A 12,367-nucleotide genomic window follows, 5' to 3' on the forward strand; every position below is an offset into this window, starting at 1 on the left:
CCTGGGTGCGCGCGCAGCACCTCGGGCGCACCGGGGTGCGCGCACAACGCCCGGGTTGCACCGTGGCCTGTGTGCTCGGGGCGCCTCGGGTGCGCGCTCGGTGTCGCCCCCGCGCGCGCGGTAGTGCGGGCAGCGCACCCCGGCCCGGCCCGGCCCCGACGAGAACGCAAACGGGCAAAAGGTTTATTCAAATAGCATTGCGACGCCCGGCGAAAAACTAAAAAAGGGTGCAACACCGGGACTTCCCGGGAGGTCACCCATCCCAGTACTACTCCGGCCCAAGCGCGCTTAACTGCGGAGTTCTGATGGGATCCGGTGCACTAACGCTGGTATGATCGCACCCGTTATGAGCTTGTCGCAGTGTGTACTTAGCAAACCGCGACCCACGTGCGAATCCACCCCGGCCACCCACCCCCGTCGAGGTGCACACCCTCCCTCGCGAAGTGCGCCCCGTTCGCCAAGTGTGAGCCCTGCCCGGGTGCGCGCACCTTGCTAGGGCGTCGGGTGTGCACCCGGCCCGGCCTACGTGCGTGCACCTGGACGGGGCGTCGTGTGCGTGCAGTGTCCCGTCTGCAACGCGGTGCCCACACACCACCTCGGGCGCAACGACCTGCGCTCACATGTGGGCCGAGTGCACCTTGGTGCATGTTCGGGGCGCCTCGGGTGCACGCTCGATCTTGCCCCGGTGCACCAAGGCGCTCGGTTTGCCCCGGGTGCGCACTTGGTGCAAGGTGGGCACCCAAAATAGGGATCAAGCACCAAAACACAAGTTTCGGGATGCAAAATGGGACCCAAGGACCACAAATGCGTTCCAAGACCCATGATGGGTCCACGAGAACAAAAATGTGTTCCGAGACTTAATAAACAAATATTGGGTTTTAGGAGAAGAAACATGCTCTGATGCCCAAAACGAGAATCGACCCCGAAAAGGCCACAGGCCAAAAGTGGGATGCGAGACAAAAAAAAATGGGACCCGAGGACCAAAATTGGGTTCCCAGGTCGAAGACAGGGCAACCGGACAAGAAACGACCTCTAAGGCTCGAAATGAGTCCCGACGACTAAAACTTGACAAGAAGCACCCATCAGGCACCCAACTCGACACCCATGGGATGCCGACCCACCCGGGCTTCCACCTAGCACACCTTGGCACCCACCCACCCTCGCACCCAACCTCGCACCCAACTTAGCACCTTTGAACCCACATTGGCACTCACCCTGACCCTGGCACCTTGGAACCCACATTGGCACTCACCTTGACCCTGGCACCCACCTTTGCACTCACCTTGGGACCCACCCTGGCTCCCACCTCGGCACCCACCCAGACACCCACCTTGGTTCCTTGGCACCCACCTTGGATCCTTGGCACCCACCCCGACACCCACCTTGGCACGCAACTTGGCTACTTGCCACCCACCTTGGCTCCTTGACGCCCACCCCGACAACCACCCCGTGACCTACCCTGGCTAGGGTTGGTGCACACCCACCCTGGTGCCCACCTTGGCACCCACCCCATGACCCACCTTGGCACGCACCTTAGTACCCACCCCGTTACCCACCCTAGGACCCACCCCGTGACCCACCTTGGCCAGGGTGGGTGCCTTGGTGCGCACAACTTGCCTGGGCTGCACACCAGGGCGGGCTCAAGATGGCACCCGCGTTCCGTTTTTTTCACTATCTTTCAAAACGGAAATTTTAAAATCTCGTTTTTTTTTTTTTTTTGCCTTTTCTGGAAATTAGTGAAGGCAGCGCATCAAAGGTGCGCAATGCTGGTGCGAACCCGGGAGCGCTCCGATGTGTGCTCCAAGGTGCGGCGTGCACGAAGTCCGAGCCCGGCTTGCCCCGGGTGCGCACCTCGCGTGCACCTTCGCCGGGGTGAGCACCTTGGCTGGGTTGCGCGCCCTGGTGCGCACCAAGGAGCGCTCTGAAGTGTGCTCCAAGGTGCGGCGTGCACGAAGTCGGAGCTCGGTTTGCCCCGGGTGTGCACCTCGGGTGCGCACCTCGCGTGCACCTTCGCTGCGGTGGGCACCTTGGCTGGGTTGCGCGCCTTGGTGGGCACCATGCAGTGCACGAAGTCGGAGCCCGGTTTGCCCCGGGCGCGCACCTCCGCCAGGGTGGGCACCTTGGTGCGCACAACTTGCCTGGGCTGCGCACCAGGAAGGGCTCAAGATGGCACCCGCGTTCCGTTTTTTTCACTATCTTTCAGAACGGAAATTTTAAAATATCGTTTTTTTTTGCCTTTTCTGGAAATTAGTGAAGGCAGCGCATCAAAGGTGCGCAACGCTGGTGCGAACCTGGGAGCGCTCCGATGTGTGCTCCAAGGTGCGGCGTGCACGAAGTCGGAGCCCGGTTTGCCCCGGGTGCGCCCTGGTGGGCACCATGGTGCGCACCAAGGAGCGCTCCGAAGTGTGCTCCAAGGTGCGGCCTGCACGAAGTCGGAGCCCGGTTTGCCCCGGGTGTGCACCGCGGGTGGGCACCTTGGTGCGCATGCCTTGCCTGGGCTGCGCACCAGGGCGGGCTCAAGATGGCACCCGCGTTCCGTTTTTTTCACTATCTTTCAAAACGGAAATTTTAAAATCTCATTTTTTTTTGCCTTTTCTGGAAATTAGTGAAGGCAGCGCATCAAAGGTGCGCACCTCGCTGCCCACCACGGTGCGCAACGCCGGTGGGCACCCGGGAGTGCTTCGAAGTGTGCTCCAAGGTGCTGCGTGCACGTTGTCGGAGCCCGGTTTGCCCCGGGTGCGCACCTCGCGTGCACCTTCGTCGGGGTGGGCACCTTGGCTGGGTTTGCCCCGGCTGCGCTCCGAAGCGGGGTTATTGGAGCGCCGCCTCTTTTTTTGTCGGAGCGTTTGGTGGGGTTTCTCGCATTGGCTCTTCCCAGGCCCGGTTGCCACCCTGGCGCGCACGAAGTCGGAAGTAGGGTTAATTGCCCGGGTGCGCACCTTTGCCAGGGTGGGCACCTTACCTGGGCTGTGCACCAGGGCGGGCTCAAGATGGCACCCGCGTTCCGTTTTTTTCACTATCTTTCAAAACGGAAATTTTAAAATCTCCTCTTTTTTTTGCCTTTTCTGGAAATTAGTGAAGGCAGCGCATCAAAGGTGCGCACCTCGCTGCCCACCTTGGTGTGCTCTGAGGTGCGCACCCGGGAGCGCTACGAAGTGTGCTCCAAGGTGCGGCGTGCACGTTGTCGGAGCCCGGTTTGCCCCGGGTGCGCACCTCGCCTGCACCTTGGCCGGGGTGGGCACCCTGGCTGGGTTTGCCCAGGGTGCGCTCCGAAGCGGGGTTACTGGAGCGCCCCCTCTTTTTTTGTCAGAGCGTTTGGTGGGGTTTCTCGCATTGGCTCTTCCCAGGCCCGGTTGTTGGGTGCGCTCCCACCCTGGCGCGCGCGAAGTTGGAAGTTGGGTTAATTGCCCGGGCGCGCACCTTCGCCAGGGTGGGCACCTTGGTGCGCACACCTTGGCTGGGCTGCGCACCAGGGCGGGCTCAAGATGGCACCAGCATTCCCTTTTTCTCACTATCTTTCAAAACGGAAATTTTAAAATCTCGTTTTCTTTTGCCTTTTATGGAAATTAGTGAAGGCATCGCATCAAAGGTGCGCACCTCGCTGCCCACCTTGGTGTGCTCCGAGGTGCCCACCACGGTGCGCTCCGAGGTGCCCACCACGGTGCGCAACGCCGGTGCGAACCCGGGAGCGCCCCGATGTGTGCTCCAAGGTGCGGCGTGCACGAAGCCGGACCCCGGTTTGCCCCGGGTGCGCACCTCGCGTGCACCTTGGTGCGCACACCTTGGCTGGGTTGCGCGGCCTGGTGGGCACCATGGTGCGCACCAAGGAGCGCTCCGAAGTGTGCTCCAAGGTGCGGCGTGCACGAAGTCCTAGCCCGGTTTGCCCCGGGTGCGCACCTTCGCCGCGGTGGGCACCATGGCGTGCACGAAGTCGGAGCCCGGTTTGCCCCGGGTGCGCACCTCGCGTGCACCTTCGCCGGGGTGGGCACCTCGGCTGGGTTGCGCGCCCTGGTGCGCACCAAGGAGCGCTCCGAAGTGTGCTCCAAGGTGCGGCGTGCACGAAGTCGGAGCCCGGTTTGCCCCGGGTGCGCACCTTCGCCGCGGTGGGCACCCTGGTGCGCACCATGGCGTGCACGAAGTCGGAGCCCGGTTTGCCCCGGGTGCGCACCTCGCGTGCACCTTCGGCGGGGTTGCGCGCCCTGGTGCGCACCAAGGAGCGCTCCGAAGTGTGCTCCAAGGTGCGGCGTGCACGAAGTCGGAGCCCGGTTTGCCCCGGGTGCGCACCTCGCGTGCACCTTCGGCGGGGTTGCGCGCCCTGGTGGGCACCATGGTGCGCACCAAGGAGCGCTCCGAAGTGTGCTCCAAGGTGCGGCGTGCACGAAGTCGGAGCCCGGTTTGCCCCGGGTGCGCACCTCGCGTGCACCTTCGCCGCGGTGGGCACCATGGCGTGCACGAAGTCGGAGCCCGGTTTGCCCCGGGTGCGCACCTCGCGTGCACCTTCGCCGCGGTGGGCACCATGGCGTGCACGAAGTCGGAGCCCGGTTTGCCCCGGGTGCGCACCTCGCGTGCACCTTCGCTGGGGTGGGCACCTCGGCTGGGTTGCGCGCCCTGGTGCGCACCAAGGAGCGCTCCGAAGTGTGCTCCAAGGTGCGGCGTGCACGAAGTCGGAGCCCGGTTTGCCCCGGGTGCGCACCTCGCGTGCACCTTCGCCGCGGTGGGCACCATGGCGTGCACGAAGTCGGAGCCCGGTTTGCCCCGGGTGCGCACCCCGCGTGCACCTTCGCCGGGGTGGGCACCTCGGCTGGGTTGCGCGCCCTGGTGCGCACCAAGGAGCGCTCCGAAGTGTGCTCCAAGGTGCGGCGTGCACGAAGTCGGAGCCCGGTTTACCCCGGGTGCGCACCTCGCGTGCACCTTCGCCGCGGTGGGCACCTTGGCTGGGTTGGGCACCATTGAGCGCTCCGAAGTGTGCTCCAAGGTGCGCACCATGGCCCTCCAAGGTGCGCAGCATGGCGTGCACGAAGTCGGAGCCCGGTTTGCCCCGGGTGCGCACCTCGCGTGCACCTTCGCCAGGGTGGGCACCTCGGTGCGCACACCTTCTCAATGTTTTCTTGCCTTTTCTGGAAATTGGTGAAGGCAGCGCATCAAAGGTGCGCACCTCGGTGTGCTCCGAGGTGCGAACCCGAGAGCGCTCCGAGGTGCCCACGAAGTCGAAAGTCGGGTTAATTGCATTGTTTTCCCCGGGTGCGCTCCGAGGTGCGCAACATCGGTGCGCACCAAGGAGGGCTCCGAAGTGTGCTCCAAGGTGCGCACGATTCGGAGCTCGGTTTGCCCGGGGTGCGCACACCTTGGCTGGGTTGCGCACCCTTTGTGCGCTCCAAGGTGCGCACGAAGTCGGAGCTCGGTTTGCCCCGGGTGCGCACCTTCGCCAGGGTGCGCACCTTGATGCGCACGCCTTGGCTGGGCTGCGCACCTTGGTGGGCGCCATGGTGCGCACCTTTCGTGCGCTCCAAGGTGCGCACGAAGTCGGAGCTCGGTTTGCCCCGGGTGCGCACCTTGGTGGGCGCCATGGTGCACTCCGAGGTGCCCAAGATTGGTGCGCACCAAGGAGCGCTCCGAAGTGCGCTCCAAGGTGCGCAGGTGCGCGCGAAGTCGAAAGTTGGGTTAATTGTCCGGTTTGCCTCGGGTGCGCACCTTGCGTGCACCTTCGCCAGGGTGGGCGCCTTGGTGCGCACACCTTGGCTGGGCTGCGCACCCGGGCGCGCACACCTTGGCACCCGCGTTTCCTTCATTTTAAATTTTTTTTTTTTACAATCTCTCAAGTGGGAAATTCTATAATCTCAACTTTTTTTGCCTTTTCAGGAAACTTTTGAATGGAGCGCATCATTGGTGCGCTCCGAAGTGTGCTCCAAGGTGCGCACCTCTGGTGTGCTCCAAAGCTCTCTCCAGCTGCGTGCACCTGCCCCGGCCGCGCACCCGGCCCCGCCCAGCTTCGCTCACCTGTCCCGGGCGTCTGGTGCGGAACCTTAGAGTAAGAAACATCACCGTGCACCTTGGCCAACGTGCGCGACTCGACCGAGCGCGCACTGGCCGAGGTGCACACCGATTTCACCTGGGTGCGCGCGCAGCACCTCGGGCGCACCGGGGTGCGCGCACAACGCCCGGGTTGCACCGTGGCCTGTGTGCTCGGGGCGCCTCGGGTGCGCGCTCGGTGTCGCCCCCGCGCGCGCGGTAGTGCGGGCAGCGCACCCCGGCCCGGCCCGGCCCCGACGAGAACGCAAACGGGCAAAAGGTTTATTCAAATAGCATTGCGACGCCCGGCGAAAAACTAAAAAAGGGTGCAACACCGGGACTTCCCGGGAGGTCACCCATCCCAGTACTACTCCGGCCCAAGCGCGCTTAACTGCGGAGTTCTGATGGGATCCGGTGCACTAACGCTGGTATGATCGCACCCGTTATGAGCTTGTCGCAGTGTGTACTTAGCAAACCGCGACCCACGTGCGAATCCACCCCGGCCACCCACCCCCGTCGAGGTGCACACCCTCCCTCGCGAAGTGCGCCCCGTTCGCCAAGTGTGAGCCCTGCCCGGGTGCGCGCACCTTGCTAGGGCGTCGGGTGTGCACCCGGCCCGGCCTACGTGCGTGCACCTGGACGGGGCGTCGTGTGCGTGCAGTGTCCCGTCTGCAACGCGGTGCCCACACACCACCTCGGGCGCAACGACCTGCGCTCACATGTGGGCCGAGTGCACCTTGGTGCATGTTCGGGGCGCCTCGGGTGCACGCTCGATCTTGCCCCGGTGCACCAAGGCGCTCGGTTTGCCCCGGGTGCGCACTTGGTGCAAGGTGGGCACCCAAAATAGGGATCAAGCACCAAAACACAAGTTTCGGGATGCAAAATGGGACCCAAGGACCACAAATGCGTTCCAAGACCCATGATGGGTCCACGAGAACAAAAATGTGTTCCGAGACTTAATAAACAAATATTGGGTTTTAGGAGAAGAAACATGCTCTGATGCCCAAAACGAGAATCGACCCCGAAAAGGCCACAGGCCAAAAGTGGGATGCGAGACAAAAAAAAATGGGACCCGAGGACCAAAATTGGGTTCCCAGGTCGAAGACAGGGCAACCGGACAAGAAACGACCTCTAAGGCTCGAAATGAGTCCCGACGACTAAAACTTGACAAGAAGCACCCATCAGGCACCCAACTCGACACCCATGGGATGCCGACCCACCCGGGCTTCCACCTAGCACACCTTGGCACCCACCCACCCTCGCACCCAACCTCGCACCCAACTTAGCACCTTTGAACCCACATTGGCACTCACCCTGACCCTGGCACCTTGGAACCCACATTGGCACTCACCTTGACCCTGGCACCCACCTTTGCACTCACCTTGGGACCCACCCTGGCTCCCACCTCGGCACCCACCCAGACACCCACCTTGGTTCCTTGGCACCCACCTTGGATCCTTGGCACCCACCCCGACACCCACCTTGGCACGCAACTTGGCTACTTGCCACCCACCTTGGCTCCTTGACGCCCACCCCGACAACCACCCCGTGACCTACCCTGGCTAGGGTTGGTGCACACCCACCCTGGTGCCCACCTTGGCACCCACCCCATGACCCACCTTGGCACGCACCTTAGTACCCACCCCGTTACCCACCCTAGGACCCACCCCGTGACCCACCTTGGCCAGGGTGGGTGCCTTGGTGCGCACAACTTGCCTGGGCTGCACACCAGGGCGGGCTCAAGATGGCACCCGCGTTCCGTTTTTTTCACTATCTTTCAAAACGGAAATTTTAAAATCTCGTTTTTTTTTTTTTTTTGCCTTTTCTGGAAATTAGTGAAGGCAGCGCATCAAAGGTGCGCAATGCTGGTGCGAACCCGGGAGCGCTCCGATGTGTGCTCCAAGGTGCGGCGTGCACGAAGTCCGAGCCCGGCTTGCCCCGGGTGCGCACCTCGCGTGCACCTTCGCCGGGGTGAGCACCTTGGCTGGGTTGCGCGCCCTGGTGCGCACCAAGGAGCGCTCTGAAGTGTGCTCCAAGGTGCGGCGTGCACGAAGTCGGAGCTCGGTTTGCCCCGGGTGTGCACCTCGGGTGCGCACCTCGCGTGCACCTTCGCTGCGGTGGGCACCTTGGCTGGGTTGCGCGCCTTGGTGGGCACCATGCAGTGCACGAAGTCGGAGCCCGGTTTGCCCCGGGCGCGCACCTCCGCCAGGGTGGGCACCTTGGTGCGCACAACTTGCCTGGGCTGCGCACCAGGAAGGGCTCAAGATGGCACCCGCGTTCCGTTTTTTTCACTATCTTTCAGAACGGAAATTTTAAAATATCGTTTTTTTTTGCCTTTTCTGGAAATTAGTGAAGGCAGCGCATCAAAGGTGCGCAACGCTGGTGCGAACCTGGGAGCGCTCCGATGTGTGCTCCAAGGTGCGGCGTGCACGAAGTCGGAGCCCGGTTTGCCCCGGGTGCGCCCTGGTGGGCACCATGGTGCGCACCAAGGAGCGCTCCGAAGTGTGCTCCAAGGTGCGGCCTGCACGAAGTCGGAGCCCGGTTTGCCCCGGGCGTGCACCGCGGGTGGGCACCTTGGTGCGCATGCCTTGCCTGGGCTGCGCACCAGGGCGGGCTCAAGATGGCACCCGCGTTCCGTTTTTTTCACTATCTTTCAAAACGGAAATTTTAAAATCTCATTTTTTTTTGCCTTTTCTGGAAATTAGTGAAGGCAGCGCATCAAAGGTGCGCACCTCGCTGCCCACCACGGTGCGCAACGCCGGTGGGCACCCGGGAGTGCTTCGAAGTGTGCTCCAAGGTGCTGCGTGCACGTTGTCGGAGCCCGGTTTGCCCCGGGTGCGCACCTCGCGTGCACCTTCGTCGGGGTGGGCACCTTGGCTGGGTTTGCCCCGGCTGCGCTCCGAAGCGGGGTTATTGGAGCGCCGCCTCTTTTTTTGTCGGAGCGTTTGGTGGGGTTTCTCGCATTGGCTCTTCCCAGGCCCGGTTGCCACCCTGGCGCGCACGAAGTCGGAAGTAGGGTTAATTGCCCGGGTGCGCACCTTTGCCAGGGTGGGCACCTTACCTGGGCTGTGCACCCGGGCGGGCTCAAGATGGCACCCGCGTTCCGTTTTTTTCACTATCTTTCAAAACGGAAATTTTAAAATCTCCTCTTTTTTTTGCCTTTTCTGGAAATTAGTGAAGGCAGCGCATCAAAGGTGCGCACCTCGCTGCCCACCTTGGTGTGCTCTGAGGTGCGCACCCGGGAGCGCTACGAAGTGTGCTCCAAGGTGCGGCGTGCACGTTGTCGGAGCCCGGTTTGCCCCGGGTGCGCACCTCGCCTGCACCTTGGCCGGGGTGGGCACCCTGGCTGGGTTTGCCCAGGGTGCGCTCCGAAGCGGGGTTACTGGAGCGCCCCCTCTTTTTTTGTCAGAGCGTTTGGTGGGGTTTCTCGCATTGGCTCTTCCCAGGCCCGGTTGTTGGGTGCGCTCCCACCCTGGCGCGCGCGAAGTTGGAAGTTGGGTTAATTGCCCGGGCGCGCACCTTCGCCAGGGTGGGCACCTTGGTGCGCACACCTTGGCTGGGCTGCGCACCAGGGCGGGCTCAAGATGGCACCAGCATTCCCTTTTTCTCACTATCTTTCAAAACGGAAATTTTAAAATCTCATTTTCTTTTGCCTTTTATGGAAATTAGTGAAGGCATCGCATCAAAGGTGCGCACCTCGCTGCCCACCTTGGTGTGCTCCGAGGTGCCCACCACGGTGCGCTCCGAGGTGCCCACCACGGTGCGCAACGCCGGTGCGAACCCGGGAGCGCCCCGATGTGTGCTCCAAGGTGCGGCGTGCACGAAGCCGGACCCCGGTTTGCCCCGGGTGCGCACCTCGCGTGCACCTTGGTGCGCACACCTTGGCTGGGTTGCGCGGCCTGGTGGGCACCATGGTGCGCACCAAGGAGCGCTCCGAAGTGTGCTCCAAGGTGCGGCGTGCACGAAGTCCTAGCCCGGTTTGCCCCGGGTGCGCACCTTCGCCGCGGTGGGCACCATGGCGTGCACGAAGTCGGAGCCCGGTTTGCCCCGGGTGCGCACCTCGCGTGCACCTTCGCCGGGGTGGGCACCTCGGCTGGGTTGCGCGCCCTGGTGCGCACCAAGGAGCGCTCCGAAGTGTGCTCCAAGGTGCGGCGTGCACGAAGTCGGAGCCCGGTTTGCCCCGGGTGCGCACCTTCGCCGCGGTGGGCACCCTGGTGCGCACCATGGCGTGCACGAAGTCGGAGCCCGGTTTGCCCCGGGTGCGCACCTCGCGTGCACCTTCGGCGGGGTTGCGCGCCCTGGTGCGCACCAAGGAGCGCTCCGAAGTGTGCTCCAAGGTGCGGCGTGCACGAAGTCGGAGCCCGGTTTGCCCCGGGTGCGCACCTCGCGTGCACCTTCGGCGGGGTTGCGCGCCCTGGTGGGCACCATGGTGCGCACCAAGGAGCGCTCCGAAGTGTGCTCCAAGGTGCGGCGTGCACGAAGTCGGAGCCCGGTTTGCCCCGGGTGCGCACCTCGCGTGCACCTTCGCCGCGGTGGGCACCATGGCGTGCACGAAGTCGGAGCCCGGTTTGCCCCGGGTGCGCACCTCGCGTGCACCTTCGCCGGGGTGGGCACCTCGGCTGGGTTGCGCGCCCTGGTGCGCACCAAGGAGCGCTCCGAAGTGTGCTCCAAGGTGCGGCGTGCACGAAGTCGGAGCCCGGTTTGCCCCGGGTGCGCACCTCGCGTGCACCTTCGCCGCGGTGGGCACCATGGCGTGCACGAAGTCGGAGCCCGGTTTGCCTCGGGTGCGCACCCCGCGTGCACCTTCGCCGGGGTGGGCACCTCGGCTGGGTTGCGCGCCCTGGTGCGCACCAAGGAGCGCTCCGAAGTGTGCTCCAAGGTGCGGCGTGCACGAAGTCGGAGCCCGGTTTGCCCCGGGTGCGCACCTCGCGTGCACCTTCGCCGCGGTGGGCACCTTGGCTGGGTTGGGCACCATTGAGCGCTCCGAAGTGTGCTCCAAGGTGCGCACCATGGCCCTCCAAGGTGCGCAGCATGGCGTGCACGAAGTCGGAGCCCGGTTTGCCCCGGGTGCGCACCTCGCGTGCACCTTCGCCAGGGTGGGCACCTCGGTGCGCACACCTTCTCAATGTTTTCTTGCCTTTTCTGGAAATTGGTGAAGGCAGCGCATCAAAGGTGCGCACCTCGGTGTGCTCCGAGGTGCGAACCCGAGAGCGCTCCGAGGTGCCCACGAAGTCGAAAGTCGGGTTAATTGCATTGTTTTCCCCGGGTGCGCTCCGAGGTGCGCAACATCGGTGCGCACCAAGGAGGGCTCCGAAGTGTGCTCCAAGGTGCGCACGATTCGGAGCTCGGTTTGCCCGGGGTGCGCACACCTTGGCTGGGTTGCGCACCCTTTGTGCGCTCCAAGGTGCGCACGAAGTCGGAGCTCGGTTTGCCCCGGGTGCGCACCTTCGCCAGGGTGCGCACCTTGATGCGCACGCCTTGGCTGGGCTGCGCACCTTGGTGGGCGCCATGGTGCGCACCTTTCGTGCGCTCCAAGGTGCGCACGAAGTCGGAGCTCGGTTTGCCCCGGGTGCGCACCTTGGTGGGCGCCATGGTGCACTCCGAGGTGCCCAAGATTGGTGCGCACCAAGGAGCGCTCCGAAGTGCGCTCCAAGGTGCGCAGGTGCGCGCGAAGTCGAAAGTTGGGTTAATTGTCCGGTTTGCCTCGGGTGCGCACCTTGCGTGCACCTTCGCCAGGGTGGGCGCCTTGGTGCGCACACCTTGGCTGGGCTGCGCACCCGGGCGCGCACACCTTGGCACCCGCGTTTCCTTCATTTTAAATTTTTTTTTTTTACAATCTCTCAAGTGGGAAATTCTATAATCTCAACTTTTTTTGCCTTTTCAGGAAACTTTTGAATGGAGCGCATCATTGGTGCGCTCCGAAGTGTGCTCCAAGGTGCGCACCTCTGGTGTGCTCCAAAGCTCTCTCCAGCTGCGTGCACCTGCCCCGGCCGCGCACCCGGCCCCGCCCAGCTTCGCTCACCTGTCCCGGGCGTCTGGTGCGGAACCTTAGAGTAAGAAACATCACCGTGCACCTTGGCCAACGTGCGCGACTCGACCGAGCGCGCACTGGCCGAGGTGCACACCGATTTCACCTGGGTGCGCGCGCAGCACCTCGGGCGCACCGGGGTGCGCGCACAACGCCCGGGTTGCACCGTGGCCTGTGTGCTCGGGGCGCCTCGGGTGCGCGCTCGGTGTCGCCCCCCGCGCGCGCGGTAGTGCGGGCAGCGCACCCCGGCCCGGCCCGGCCCCGACGAGAACGCAAACGGGCAAAAGGTTTATTCAAATAGCATTGCGACGCCCGGCGAAAAACTAAGAA

At 63.8% G+C, this 12,367-nt stretch overlaps 2 non-coding genes across 2 annotated transcripts; both read right to left on the reverse strand.

The window, feature by feature from the left end:
* Window positions 1-224: 224 nt before the first annotated feature.
* Window positions 225-343, reverse strand: LOC131866555 (5S ribosomal RNA). The gene has a single exon (XR_009365156.1). It is a non-coding gene; the product is annotated as a 5S ribosomal RNA (ribosomal RNA).
* A 5,989-nt stretch (window positions 344-6,332) lies between these two features.
* On the reverse strand, window positions 6,333-6,451 carry LOC131866556 (5S ribosomal RNA). The gene has a single exon (XR_009365157.1). It is a non-coding gene; the product is annotated as a 5S ribosomal RNA (ribosomal RNA).
* Between the last annotated feature and the right edge of the window lie 5,916 nt (window positions 6,452-12,367).

The sequence above is a fragment of the Cryptomeria japonica genome, unplaced genomic scaffold (assembly GCF_030272615.1).
Source record: "Cryptomeria japonica unplaced genomic scaffold, Sugi_1.0 HiC_scaffold_150, whole genome shotgun sequence".
Taxonomy (NCBI): Eukaryota; Viridiplantae; Streptophyta; class Pinopsida; order Cupressales; family Cupressaceae; genus Cryptomeria; species Cryptomeria japonica.